Source organism: Lacerta agilis, chromosome 1 (assembly GCF_009819535.1).
Source record: "Lacerta agilis isolate rLacAgi1 chromosome 1, rLacAgi1.pri, whole genome shotgun sequence".
Taxonomy (NCBI): domain Eukaryota; kingdom Metazoa; phylum Chordata; class Lepidosauria; order Squamata; family Lacertidae; genus Lacerta; species Lacerta agilis.
Window position 1 is genome coordinate 60,272,341 of NC_046312.1, and position 15,984 is coordinate 60,288,324.

Consider the following 15,984-nt stretch of genomic DNA (forward strand, 5'->3'; position numbering starts at 1 on the left):
GAAAACAATTTTGTATCCAAAACAGGATAAAGAAGCTTGTTTAAAAAAGTATAGTCTCCAATAGGCTTTTGCTGCTAACTACCCTGCAGGTGAATCCAGAATTTACTGGTGCAAAAAGTCCTAAATATCAAATGCCAAACACTGCTGAAACTAGAGATTATTTATTGCCAAGAGCAATGTCACAATTCATCATGGCCTATAATGTTTGCAGTTGTCCGATCTTTGACAGGCCGCTGCATAATGACTTCTTGGAAGATGTGTTACTGTGTCAGCAGATTGGACTTTGGGTATGGTTTTCCATTACCACGAATTGCTGTGTTAGAATCACCTGTGGGCATGTATGTTTTCAATTTATTCAACTCAGAGTAAACGGGTGCTGGTTACGTAGCCTTCAGGGGTGCTAAAGGCACTGGATTAGTATCTCCTAAGAAAAACATGTGCTGTTCTCTTGTTCAAGCGTGTGAAAAAACGTATGGAGTATAACTGGCTTTCTTTTAAAAATGAAGATTTGCTTAAGACTGAACTGTTTTTACCAGCTTCATTCTTCTGTGCCATTTTAATAGTGGAATTATGAATTTTATTTTGTTTTATTGTTATTAAGTCGGGAACCAGGATTACTCTTCATTGGGTGATGAAGGGGAGGACTCCAAACCTGAAGGGAAAAGGCACACAGGGATAGACCCAGAACTGCTGCTATGAGATGAACCTGCAGGGCCAGCCCAAGGATGTGGAATGGCCACTGCCATTCTCTGACTAAGAGAAACCCCAGGAGGACCTCAGGCTCCCCAGCTCCATCACAGTAGCAGATAAGTGGAGAAGGCTGGTGCCCTTTAATTAGAGCGGCATCTTGCAGTACAGGTACTGCTAACAACCAGGTCACACCTGTTGCTACTGCTAAATATAGTCTCAGTTTCCTCTTGTTCCTTTCTGAAGAAAATTCAGAGCTCTGTGTTCCCATAGGCCTTGCCTAGCATCTAGGCTGCCCCTTGCCCCCCTATGTGGGCCTTGCCTTACTGCAGGACACATTTGTCCATTGTTAGTAATAACAATATCCATCGTTATTAGAGATGGGCAAGCTCATATTGGATTTACTTGGAAATTATCTGAATATCTCTTCAAAGAATTGGGAAAGCTCAAATATGTTTTTTGAGCCAGTTGAAGGATTGGGGGAAATGCACTGACTGATTCCTAACAGGCCCCTTTCCCCCTAGCAAATGTCCTCTGAGCCAGTCTCTCATCCCTCAAAGACTTCTGTTCTTTCACTTACCTCACAAGTGACAGAAGTGTAAGGCGAAGTAACAGTGGTGCACAAAGGAGAGGAAAGAAGAGTTTTCCCTACTTCTCACCAAAACATGCTGATTTTAGCAGTGTAGCTGGGCAACTCAAAGTGGTGAACAAGGAGACAGATGCAGAGCAAGAAGGTAAAGCTGAGTACCTTTTTGCCATTTTTCCATTTGGCAGCCCTGTAAGCTTGCCTAGGGGTGGAAGTAAGATTTTTACTGGGCTTCCAAATCCATCTGACACTCTTAACTACTATAGTAGTTAAGAGTGCCAGATGGATTTGGAAGCCCAGTCATTTCACTGACTCTCAACTGGAGGTTTTTAAGCAGAAGTTGGAGGACCATCTGTCATGGATGCTTTAGTTAAGATTCCTGCATTGCAGGGGGTTGGACTAGAAGTACCTCAGTGTCCCTTCCAACTCTGCAATTCTGTGATTCCATGAAATCTAAAAGCAGTTTCTCTTGATCAGTTTAGATTTGTTACATTGGCCAAGTAGGGTTATGCTTTGCATACTCTGGTTCAGGATTTCAATCCAAAACATACATTTTAGAGTATTATATGAAAGGAAATAGTGGAATGATTTCTAACTAATGCGTCCCACCAGCGCAAAACTTCTGCTTGTGAATGGAGCTCTCCCCACCACCTTACACCCCCTAAATCTGTCCTGGGGTTCTCCCAACACCCTGGAGCAGATTTGGGAAGGGTGCAGAGTACACACAGGGAGAGGGGAAGTTAAAGTGAACAAGTTCAAATTCTTGTGTTGATGGAACATGTTAGTTGAATACCACCTACTATTTCTAAAAGGAAAAGAGAAGTACTATACATTTTCCAGATGTGAAATACTAAACTTTTACTTTCAGTGGTATATGAAAAGTTGGTAAAAAAAAAAAGTTTCTTACCACTATTCATCTTTTACCTTACTCATCTCTTATTCTTATTCTTTTGAGTCAGACTGAGTAACTTTTCTCCATTAGTCTCCTGGGACAGGTTCCAATCGTCCATTCTCACTTCGCTCATTTCTTTAGATGTTCAAATTAACTATTGCACTGTGCCTTGAATGCTTTCAACACCCACTGGTTTAAGTGGGATATGAGTCGTCACGTCAGCTAAGTGACTTTAATGCAAAATTGTTCAGCGTCTGAAACTGGATAACAGGAAGAAGGAACCAGTTGAGAGGAGAACCACAGGGAGAGAAAAGCCTTTTGATGGAAAACCAACCACCACCAAATGCAATCTGAAAATGTAGCCACAAATAATGTTAATGGCTTGAAATAAAATATGGGGAGTAGAATCCTGAACCCAAAGTGAAATGGCACGACTTGATGGATGCCACAAGTTTAACTTCATGTGCACTTCTCGTTTATTTGCCACAGTTGTTAAATAAATGACTCACTTGAACTAATTGGGAAATTGCTTTCCCAAGACCTATCAATTGTAAATTATTGCTGGACAGTTTGTCATAGTTTAGAAAGAAGAAAAAACATGTTTTGTGTGTATGTTACAACACTTCAGGAATGTAAGAATCATAGAATCATAGAGTTGGAAGAGACCACAAGGGCCATCCAGTCCAACCCCCTGCCAAGCAGGAAACACCATCAAAGCATTCCTGACAGATGGCTGTCAAGCCTCTGCTTAAAGACCTCCAAAGAAGGAGACTCCACCACACTCCTTGGTAGCAAAGAGTTGTGCAAAAATTTCACCTGAATGAATACTTGCAGATTAGACTTTGAAGGGGAAATGTAGAGATGAGGCAAGGGAGAAACACTCCTCCCTGGCCCCTACTTATTCATAAAAAATTGCCCATGTATAGTGTTGCCTTTATCAATATCCACTGTCAGAATTCCAGTGACCAAGCTGGGACAAAAGAACCTGCTTTCATCAGCTTGCACATAATTCTATGGGTTTCTGTTCTGGCCTTGCATAGCAGTTATGTAAACTGTGCATACCTTCCTCATTGATCAACACTTGGCAGGAAAGTGTCGTGAATTCTCCTCATATTGAGAGATTTCAACGTATAGTTAGCAGAGAGAAAAATGAAACATGTTGCAGGATTCCCCCCCCCCAAAAAAAAAAACAGACCAGAGGCAATTAATATTTCATCCAGCAGAGCTTTACTGCTCTTGAAGGCAAATGAGCATAATGGTCACAGATCCAATACATTCAGGATTGGCACTGTCCATAAGAAATCCAGTTGCAGCAGACTTAACTTTAACTTATAATAACTTATAATAGGACTAAAACCTTAACACTAGGCATACTTTATACAGAACACCACACCAGAAGGAAAAAGAGATAGAACGTGAAGCCCAGGCTCCTTCTGGCCTTATTATTATAGTCAGCATGACCTTGACAGAAAGAGATAACAAAAACCAGTTTAAGCCAGCTGTACTCAGCTTCTCTGAAGAAATAACCCAAACATCAGGAACCTTCTGCTTGTTTCTAGAATAGAAACATACGTGTCAGATAGAAATTTCCAGCTTGTACCAATTTCTTTCACACAGAGAAGCTTCCAGAACCTTCTTGAATTAATTAGAATAGGAAAGTTCTCTACACATCAGATCAATACATTCTGTCACAAGAAATGCAAACTGACAGAAAAGTCTCTTCGTATGTCCCATCCACATCTACCCCCAAACCACTGTTTGTTGGTAGTAGCCAAGAATAGCAGTGCATGGGCTCCACAACAGAACACTCCTTTTTGCTTGTTGATTCTTCTACAAAAAAATCTCTTTAAAGAGAAAGTTCACAGAAAAGCAAAGGAACAAATTAGAAATGTGGAAGTGTAAATACTTAATACAGTAGTTCCCTTAAGAAGAGCATAGGGTAGATTCAAGCTTAGGCTGAATGCAGAAGAATGATAATCCCAGGATCTAGGAAAATACCAGCAAGCACCTCATGAATTTAGAGAAGGGAGTGGGAGAGCTCAAAGGAGGGGGGAGAGAAGGTGTGCAATTCTGGCGAATTGAGAAGCAGGATAGGGTTTCTTGTGTCCAGGCTGTCACAGACTTGGGTGCTGGAGATATTACAAATGAAAGGGGTGTGCTTTCTAGGCACAAATAAAAAAGACAGTTGTCTTTGACAAGATAAAGACAGAATATGAATATTGTGTCCATGTCTGTCCACTTGTGTTTATGTCTATGAACCAAGTGGTTTACTACCAGTATTTTTACTTCTACTTATGGATATAATGCTACACTTAGTAGAGCTGGAGTTCTTATTACAAAATACACTGAAATAAATATAATTAAGAAGTCTAGTGTTTTGTTGTTGTTGTTTTTTAAAAAACTGATATCATGTTATCATATCATGTGAATAGAAGCAAAATAGTTTTATTTGAGCTTCAAAGACTCCTACGTTTTGCTTTTGGAAAGTCAAACCAGTGTAGGAACAGATCACGTCCTGAACCCTGTTGTTAATCAGTTTGCTTTCAGAGGTGAATTACTAAGACTAATGTTTCTCTGAGCAGAATAGCTTGAATATGTTCCTTTGTCATAGCCTTGAAATGCAATTATCAGTGGGCATGTACGGTTTTCACTTGCAAATTTCTGTTAATGACATTATCATTGGTTGATGATCTAGCTGAATATGGGACATCAGCTATTCATGTATTTATCACTTGTTATTTAATCAGGACTTTTGCAATTTTTATTTAAACAACCAGGCAATTTTTTTAAGGTGCAGGTTTTTTAATGGTCTGTTTTTCAGAGCCATCTTTAAACATGCACACTGGTAAATCACCAGGGACCCTGATCACCAGATTTGAACCTCAGCAATTAAAATAATTTACTAAAATAAATGAGTGGGCTGGTTATGCACTCTGTTCCTGTTTCGCCAACCAGACCCACTTCCATACTGGCTGAAGTAGCATCTTCAGTTCCTCCTATGGAAAGAGGTTGGACTGCCAAAGAAAGCTGCTTTCATTAGCCTGACAAAGGTGAGCACTGAGGAGGACAGAGGTGAGATGGCAAAAGGGAAGGGGATTTAGCCTACTCTGATAACATGGATTAAATTCAGAGGCATGATGGGCTGGTGATTCCCCATTCCTGCTTTAAGTAGCCTGATTATCAGATTATCTGAATTTAGCCATCCTAGTGATAGTCCATCTTTCTTCAGAAGGCCAAATCTGGTTTTTGAGGTTTAGCTTTAACATGATAGACTTCTCATGTCAAAAAGCACAGAAACAAAATAATTCCCTCACTTTAACTAACCAGTGGCCCATCTAGTTTAGCACTACAGCTGTGGCCAGAGCCTGGGTTGATGTTGGGGCACTCACTGTTGGATAGAGGTATCCCGTCTCAAAGAGGGAATGTCTGGTTTCTCCCTCTTTCCATTTATCTATTTATGTTTCCCCATCCACGTATGTAACGTGAGCATTAGTTGCAGGTACACTGTATTCAAATCTGTCCCCCCTCCTAATCACAATTAAAGGCATTCAACCATTTCAAGAGGGTATGAAAGTTGACTTCTCCTGCAACCCAGAAAGAAATAGTTGGTATACTCTGAAGGCAGAATGCTGACCCAAAGGTTATTTTCCACACATGTGCCTGAACCATTCTATCATCCCTACTGGTTCCATTCTATGAAAGTGGCAAGAAGTCAAAATAAGCTCATAATAACCAAAATAAGGAGCTTGAAACTTGCAAAACTCTCCTGCTACATCTGTTTATAGGGTGCTATAACCTGTGCACTACTGTACCTTGTCATGCTATTCCAAGCCCACAAAGCTGCCACCATCTTCTACTAAAAATTATCTTTAGCTGGGCTCTTTCATTTAGGACTTTGGTTTTATTCTGTGGATGGGGAGAACACTTTGTTCGCATCTCAGCTAGTGTGGTCCTAGAAACGAGACTACCCACACTCAGAAAGGTTGCTTTCCCCATAGTTCTCCCCTTTTCAACTTTCCTTCAAAGCAGAGTGAGCACAGAGTATCCTAAGGAGAACATGCTCACCAGTTAAAAGTGCTTGACAATATTATTTTCTCTCTCTCTCTTTGTGTGTGGATATTTTATAGCTATTGCTTAAATGATCAGTAGATCAAACTGCTTTAATAATTGATTCAAAAGCATATTAAAGTACATTAGTAGCAAATTACTTTCAGAATGGTTAGTAAGAACCCTATTAAAGCAAAACAGATCTTGTTGAAGCAAATGACTATGCTAATGGGTTTAAGGTACCGTGGACAAGTTATAAATCGCCGTGTAACTATGAAGCTGATACAAGGCTTTAAACGGCATTGTGGAAAATGAAATGTTCACTGTTTCAGGGAAGGATATCAGAATCGTTGCAGAAAGGCTTTGAGCCTTGTGGTTCTTTAAATATTGGTGCTGATGATGAGTGAATATTGGATTTAGAGTTCAGTCACGCAGGGTTCTTCTTTTTCTTTTTCTTTTTGTCAAAGCAAAACTCCTACACAAACCACTGGGAACGTTGCCTCAGTGTGGACGATTGAATCAAGCTCCTTTCTATTTCCAATATTAAGTAATGTGTTAGTGAATATCAAGGTGGTGAATCAAACCTACCAGAGGAAAGCCTGGGGGCATGATGACTTAAGATAATAATGGGTTGTCTTTGGACACTCATTGTATAATAGAACTATGTGCTCAAATTTGAGAAACCTCTGAGGGGTTCTTTTTATGAATCCTGCTGGAGCAATTTCACATTACCAAGAAGGTTGCGACAGCAACAGTTCTATAAAGTTGTAGCAGTGAGAGGTTCTCTCCAGCATTCTGAAATCTTTGGTTTTATGAAGGCTACAGAGAAGCAGCTACATGGAAAAGGCTACCGTGACAAAGACCTTCTACCTTCAAATGCTGCTCTCTCGCTTTCAAGCATGAACAAAAAGGTAACATACATAATTTAGTGTTTCTGTTTTAGGGCAATATAATTCCTAGTTAAAGGGAAATGTAATATCTGAGCTGCTGCTTGTTTGGCAGCTGAGTATATTCTCTGTTGAATACGATTTGCATCTCTGTTTAAACGTCTGATCAAAAAACAACTCTGAAATATGGTCTTAAGTAACTGTATTATCACTGGCAATTTAAGGGTCAATGTAACGACAATCTCGCTCCTTTAAAATCCCCGTGGGTGTCCTCATTGGCTTCAGAGAAACTGAAGGACTGCACCCTATGTAATTTGAGAAATGACTTACTGGTTGGCTAGCACAGAGTTGTGTTGAATGGTTTGCCGGCTTTTTGTTTTTCTCATTGCCTACCCAAGATTATGCAAAGTTTGTTCATTATGCAATGGGTCATCATTTTTTGTTTGCAATTCATTTTTAGGCACCCTCAGGGCCAAATAGTTTTCTAGTACAAGAGAAGCGGTTAACATTACAAATGACCAGGCAAAGCTCAACTGTATTACGGGTAGTGTCTGAAACAAGGAGTAATGTGGTAACTAAAGTAAAGATGGTGAAGTTTTAACATATGCTGGGAGTCATTCAGAGTGGCTGGGGCAACCCAGTCAAATGGGAGGGGTACAAATAATAGAATTGTTGTTGTTGTTGTTGTTGTTTGTTTGTTTGTTCATTTGGTCAAATAAGTCAGGTTTTCAATCATGTTTCCTGCTCTGCATTTTATAAAGCTGTCTGGATATTTATTATAAAAGAAATGTTTCTCTGTGGGAGATTAGAATCTTACATTCAGTGCCAGTGAACTTGGTAACAGGTGTGAACCTAGGGGGGGAAACCCTCTATTCAGACCACAGTTCAAGCATATTTTGGACTTCATCTACAGTTTATCATATGCTGAAAATCTAGCCTGGGAAATATGCATTGATTTATATATAATTGTGAGTCTTAACAAGCAGACAGATGGTTCCATCTTATCGCTTCTAGTTGTTTTGTCTTACAAAGAGGTCAGTGTCATATGCTAAAACAGCATCCAGCACTTGACAAAGTATAGTGCCACCATATATGTTCCACTTGCTACGTGTGGTGCTCAAGACCTCTGTGCTTTTTGCTTATTGTCAGAATTTCCCAGCATAGCTTCACACTAATACTACTAGCATGAGGTATTACCCTATTTCCAAGGTAACAAGCTTTACTGAAGCAAAGTCAATTGTGAATTAACTGTGAATTCAAGATTTACAGCTGAAAATGCCTGTTCTTTTGGAAGCAATTTAAGATAACAGCAGAGAGTGTTGTGATTTGATGCCACAAAAGAGGTGAAAGGGAAAGAAAGGCAGAGATAAAGTTATCATCAGCTGGCTAGCTGCATGGTATTTTATTATAGGACTTCAAGTAAAACATATGTCACCCCATTGAATCCAGTGCTTACAAATATTCCGCAGAAGATGCGGTGCAGATGATGATAGGCTAAAACTCCCATTCAATGCCAGCCAGTATGACCAATGATCAGGGATGATGGGAGTTGTAGTCCATCAACATATTTCAGGCACTGTGTTGCCAATAGTCTGGATATTAGAATTTAAAATACTAGCTTGGAGTTGGCTCCTGTGCCTTCAATAGTTGTGCAACAGCTGTGACAATTGCAGCAGGAGGCTTGATCTCTTTTCTCTCTTTCTCAGAAGGATAAATTGGGGACATTTGGTAGACCCATACGTTTGCCAATTACCTGGCAGGTGCGCCAGCCCCAAGTGCTGACTTGTACCTGCAGCTTTTGGAAGCAGCCCAATCTGTTTCAGAGCCAATCTAGTTATTCATGACAGAATTAGATTCTGGGGGGAAGAGCATGTTTCCCCCAGAAACACTTGGGTGCAGGAGATGTCACTTTCCACCAAGGACTTCATTAGTATTCTTGGTCAGTAGTGGGCTTCCATCACCTCCCACAGATTTTGGAGATTCAGTGTCTTCTCTCTGGGAGAGAAAGCACTCTCCATGGACATGCATGGGGAAAAGAGAGGTGAAAATGTCACACATAAATTGTTACCCAAAGGATCATTGACAGGGGGTGGGCTTCTGTTCCCTCAGTGGATTTGGAGAGATACAATAGAGAAAATAGGAGAAGGCATAGATTAAACGAATTTTTAGTCCCTCACCACACCGTGTTTGGGGATTGTTTACCCTGGGAAAATAATTCACTGTGAATAAAAGCTAGAGCTGTCCATCAAGACAAAAAACAAACAAACTCCCTCATCTATTAAGCTCTGGGAATTTTCCCAGTCAGCTTCATTTTGTTTCTAGGGGAGCGGGGGGATACAACCGCACATTTTTTGAACTGGCAAGACCACTGAGCTTTTCAGAAGGTTAAAGAGCACCTGATCCGACTCAATACACCTTATTAATGGTGCAATCTGACTTAGAAATATGAGGACCTTTCCCAAATCACTCCAGCTCACCCAGAGCTAATGCATACCATTATCAATTACATAGCAACACTTTTAGATTTGCAGTATGTTAGGAATTTGCCTTGTAAGTATACCGAATATTGAGATAAATGTGTGGAATATTGCCTCAGTCTTGTCATAATCAGAATATGGACCATTTTCCAAGACCAAGTTCAAAGATAGATAAATAGTACATGGTTTTGAGGGTGATCTTTGTTCAGCCTGTGCTCAAATGTTTCCAAGATTCACAATGCATTACATAATTAGTATAGTAAAATGGCATGGTTTGCTATCATTAGGATAGCGTGGGGAAAAAAATAAAGATTGGAAAATTCACTGCCTGCCAGTCTCCTAGTTCTAAATGACCTGTGAACTGAATAAAAAACTGCAATCAGCACCATAAAGCAGAAATGCTCAGCCCCTGAAACAAGTAAAGTAATGAGATTGAAGAGAATATGGGCAAAATGTATCTATATCCATCTCTTTTTGTGGCATGGCAGGAGAATATAGCAAGTTTGGTGGGAAGATTCAAGAAACATTTAAACATTGTAGTATAAACATATTTATTTGTAGAATATGGATAGATATCTTTTCAAAATGAGAGCAGGAGCATAAAGTGATACTGAGGACTATCCTAGTTGTTTTTCAATGTATTTATAAATAATAAATTTGATGCAGCACAAGCAGTTTTTTATTTTGAAAGTGTGGCCCAGATTTAAAAAAAAAGTTTGAGAACCACTGAGCTAGAGGCTGCAGAGGTTTCCTTAGTACCAAATGAATTCGCCAATCATCCATTGTTCTGCAGAAAACACTCGCAAAACAGGATCAGATTCTGATGCATGACAGGCAAACATATTCCTAAACAACTATTTTGACACCATGCTCTAGGTGATTTTCCTCCCAGATTGAGGGTCTACCAAAGATTAACAGGCAGATGCGATCATATTTATTCATCTCATTGTTGAGCCATGACAAGCAGTATGCCACACATCTGTTTTCAGCAACTTGGGATTAGTTAAAACAGAGGGCCCTGTACCTATGGCTTTAGAAATTTAGCATGATTTAGAATATCGCCTTCAGTCTGGGATACTGCAGACAGCAGTGCAAAGTCTGAAGTCAGTTTGTAGATACTTTGATTAATCCCCCAGGTGGCAATATCTGTCCGTCCTTTGTTTCAAATTAGTGCCTTGCATGAAACTTACAAATTACTCACCTGGCTGCTGTCCAACCAGTGATGTCTTAGCATAGCTAAAATATAGCAGGAAAATGGATTTAATACCACATTTGATTACTTGGTAGTACAGGCTAAAAGGCTATCTGAGAACGCCAGTTGCAGATTCTGTTACTGAGTTCATTATCACATATAACAGGAATGGTGGTATTCCGATCAATAAGTTATAATAAAGAGAATCTCGGCAACATAGGTCTTCTAATGCTGCAACCACCCTGCCACTTGCTATTTTTTTTTCCTATCTGACATGAAGCATATCCAAGAACGTTCACTTGATCAATAAAGAGCCAAAGGCATATCAAAGCTGTAGAAATCTTATCTATGAAGTGGACCTTTGATATATTGGTAATTTTTTCCTTTCATTCTTTTACTATGAATTGGACGTAATGTTTCTATTAAGATTAATGTTCATTCAGGAGTGTGGAACAAAAAAAGATTGATTTTTTATAACAGCAACGACATTGCTCTTACCTCTTACAAAAAGAATAGGAATTCTTCAAATGTCATGCTGGTTCAGGCGGTGTGTACATTGTACTATATTCAATTCCTTTTGTTAGCAGGAGTTCTGCAGTGTTGACATTTTGGAAGCCAAATAAAGGCCTTTCCCAATGACTAAATACATTGCTTTCCCCTTAATGTAATACTTGTGCTACCCTTGATTCAGCATCAGCCGTACAATATCTCACCCTCAACTAACAGCCAGGAATAACTGGGCTGCAGGAATAGTGTATATTGTGATTACCTTAAAAAGGTGGGGGAGAGATGTGTGGTACAATGCTGGAGAAGGGCATCTTTAAGAAGGAAAAGAAGGAAATTTACAAAAAGAAAAAGACAGAAGAAAAAGAGGTTCACCTAACAGAGGTGGTTCGCTGTCAAAAAGAGTTGACAGCTGTGCTATTTGAGGCTGTCATGGCCTTCTGTTCCAAAGAACTTATAACCCAATCAAATTAAAGTTTACCGTAGTGCAAAGAAAAGCCTTACAATGCATTGGAGGGACAAAGATACTATGCAGTACATAAATGTGACTTATAAAACCATCACGTGACTTAATTCAGTATATCTCTTTGTTGTTGTTGTTGTTCAGTCGTTCAGTCGTGTCTGACTCTTTGTGACCCCATGGACCAGAGCACGCCAGGCACCTCTATTCTCCACTGCCTCACGCAGTTTGGCCAAACTCATGCCAGTCACTTCAAGAACACTGTTCAACCATCTCATCCTCTGTCGTCCCCTTCTCCTTGTGCCCTCCATCTTTCCCAACATCAGGGTCTGTTCCAGGGAGTCTTCTCTTCTCATGAGGTCTCTACCACCCCTCAATTCAATGGTCAGGGTTTGAGAATGATACCACTGAAAATGAGGCTACTTTAAAGAATCACATACTGGTTCGTATCTCTGGGCAAATAAATGAAGCTTAAACTTTGCAGGCCCATCTGCCAATCTCACTGGTGTGGCCACACTGCGCCAAACTCCGCATTGCCTTGCTCCTCTGCTCCCCAGTAAGTGGTAGCAACCTTGCTGCTGGGAAGCTTACACAGTGGGTCTGCCCCACTGGATGTGCTGCTTCTGGTTCAGATCCTGATTAGTGTGTTTAAAATGGCAGTCATAGAGTTAAGCACGTTTTTAAAATCCCTCTCACTGAACTCATTTGAATACTTTTCCATTTAGATTATGACTATTTTTATTGCTAGCTATTAATGGGAGCCTTAGGGGACTGGTGCACCACATTGCTCAATAAATTTTATTGTTGCATATGATTATAGTTCAGTTGGAGTACAACTGAAAAGTGGGACCCTAAGATGGAGATGAGGAAAAGCAGGAGGCAGGAACCACTGACTAGCCTTAGAGTTAGAACTGATGCATATTTAAGGATGCATCCTATATGCTAACAGCAAACTTACTCCCTGAGTGTGGATCTTTGAAACAGGTGATATAGTACCATTCCCAATAACATCACCTTTCTATAATGAACTATAATGAATGAAGTATCATACAAGATGACATAACTTGCTGTCACCACAAGCAGTAAACATTTTAGTGGCAGGTCCCACTTGTTTGCTTAGTTTTGGCCTTGCTCTAATCCAAACACATAGCTCTACGTACATCACTTGTGAAACAAATAATTTTACCATATTTCATCCACACTCACTATTACAGTCCCTTAAAGTGTCCTAATTTTCCAGGCACAGTCCCAGATTTACAGAAGCCACCCCAGTTTCTGATTTGATCCTGGAATGTCCCGTTTTTCCTTAGGATGTCCCTATTTTCAACAGAGAAATGTTAGAAGGTATGGTAAGACCTCCCTGTTTTCATTGGAGAAATGTTGGAGGGTGTGGAGTTATCCAGCCCCCAAGCCATCTGAAGGCAGCCCTGTATAGGGAGGTTTTTTAATGTTTAATGTCCTGCTGGAGAGCCAGTGTGGTGTAGTGGTTAAGAGCGGTAGACTCGTTATCTGGGGAACCAGGTTCGCGTCTCCACTCCTCCACATGCAGCTGCTGGGTGACCTTGGGCTAGTCACACTTCTTTGAAGTCTCTCAGCCCCACTCACCTCACAGAGTGTTTGTTGTGGGGGAGGAAGGGAAAGGAGAATGTTAGCTGCTTTGAGACTCCTTTGGGTAGTGAAAAGCGGGATATCAAATCCAAACTCTTCTTCTTCTTCTTCTTCTTCTTCTTCTTCTTCTTCTTCTTCTTGGAAGCCACCCAGAGTGGTTGGGCCAACCCAGTCAGATGAGCAGGGTATAAACAGGAAATTTGTTGTTGTTGAATAGGACTTCTCCATTTTCATTGGAGAAACAATGGAGGGTATGCTGTTAAACAGCTCTACTGCACTCTTTGTTTATGGAGGACGGATACAATCCTTAGCTATTGATGCATGTTATACTGATACGTATATATTTAAAAAGCTTACTGGTACCAAGAAACAAGATAGCAATCTGTTTTAAAAGTACAATGAATTCCTCATCTGCTGCTCACTTCAGACTGCTAAAGTAGAATATACCTCAGTATCATCAACACTGCAGTTAATATGAAATATATAAATAGAGTTTGAAGCAAAAGAGAGAGAGCCACTAACCCCTTTCTCCTTTCTCCACTAACCCATTCATAGGCCAGACACTGTTTTAAGAAAGAGGATTTATTTATTAGTGGTGCTTATAGTTCCTGATGTTCCCTGATGTTTTATTGTGCAAAGGCCAACTGAATTTGCAGTAAAGCTTTATAGGAGTTATATCAGCAGTAGCTGTACATGATGGGTGCTGAATCAGTGTCCTTGCCCGTCCTTGATATATTCCAAACACTGTATGTTATTTTCCCTACAGAGTTGCAGTGACTTGCTGTTGTTAATACCTCATACAAAGGGCAGTAAATATTTCTGAAGAGCTTGGAAGCATGTGAACATTATTATTATTAGTAGCAGTAGTAGTAGAAGCAGGAGTGACCCAAAGTGATGTACCAAAATAGTATAAACACTAAAACTGAGCATAACAAACACAACTAAATCTGTATGGGCATATTTTCACATTAATCTGCAATGGAAAAAAGTAAGCATGAAATTGAAAGACATATTTATGGATGCAGTTTTTCTATAAAATGTGTATATGTAAACTTATTCCCACTCAATATGCATGTTTCTAGATTTTTTTAATCTGAATAATAACTGTTTTCATTTGCAACATTTGTCTGGAAGGTGTGGATCAAGTCAAGTTTGTGCAGAAATTCACAAAGACCTTAAGAACATAAGATCAGGCCTATCTGGATCAGGCCTATCTAGTCCAGCATTCTGTTCTCACAGTGGCCAACCAGATGCCTGTGGGAAACCAGGGAGCAGAACATCACACAAGAGCCCTCTTCTCTCTCATAGTTTCTAGCAGCTGGTATTCAGAAACATTGTTGCCTCCAACTGCGGAGGTAGAGCACAGCCATCATGTCTAGAAGCAATTGCTAGCCCTCTCCTCCATGAATTTGTCCAATCCTCTTTTAAAACCATCCAAGTTGGTGGCCATCACTGCCTCTTGGGAGAACGAGCTCCAATATTTGGCTCTGCACTGTATAAAGTACTTTCTGTCATATCCTCTAAATCTTCTAACATTCAGCTTCTTCAAACTGTGTTCTTCAAGCACCTCTAGATGCATGGGTTTTTTGTGTTTGTTTGTTTTTAGAAACCAAAGAGTTGTTTCAGTGTTAAGGGCAAGAGATGTAATGTAGAGTTAAAAACGGGTAGGCAGAAAATGTAAAATTGAGGTGGCTGCTCTATGCACACTTGCCAAAGAGTTAAGGCCCACTGAATTAATTCCCAATGGGATTTACATCCTTGGGACTGCACTGCCCACAGCCTGAGCAGCAGCTAGTACTAATATTAGTGTTTCTAGTGTTTATGTTTGACAATTCTTGGACTGCACTATGACATTTGGTTTCATAAGCTTTTAGAGAGAATGGCGTAGAGACCAGGCTGTTGCATGATCAACCACTTTTCAATGGCAGGCTCTTTCTCCTCTTCCCCACTCAACTCTTAGCACATTCTTTCTCTTCCATTCCTTTATGGATTACCATATTCTTCCTGTGGATACCAATTCTGGAAAGACCTGCAAACTTTAGGGTATGTGGATGGGCTGAAATGCACACTTCCAAATTCTTCCTGTCAAGGGATTATAATATGATGGCACTATCAGTAACAGCCATCTGGTCTGCGATTATGCATCAGGGACTTCACAGTGCACACCGACCCTTTGTGACTATGGTGACGAACCAAGTGCTTTGGATACAGCATGGAAGCAAAGACTCAATTAGGCCAACAAATGAATGTGACAAATGATGGATCTAACGCAGAGTTTACCAGCAGTACATATATATATGCACGTAGGTATAAAATATAGACGTATTGCTAGGAACTTGCATATATTAAGATACATCATGAGCTATTAAAGATATTTGACAGCTGTATTCTGTAATAGTAATGAGGAGTGACTACCTAAACTGTTCCAGCCACTGGCCCTTGTTAGTTAAAACAGAAATGGATATTTATCACTATGCAAAAGACAAATGTGGCTGCAAGCTTATGCACACTTACAAGGGAATGAGTACCATGGAACTCAATTAAATTTACTTCAGAGTAAACATATTTGGGATTCTTTTGTTCATTTCATAATTCAGCATACTTTAAAAAAAATCGTATTTGTAATAGTAGTAGTAATAATAAT

General features: G+C 40.0%; 1 protein-coding gene across 1 annotated transcript in view; it reads left to right on the top strand.

Moving 5' to 3' along the window:
• Nucleotides 1-15,984, top strand: part of ANO3 (anoctamin 3) — a 156,356-nt gene that overhangs the window by 68,381 nt on the left and 71,991 nt on the right.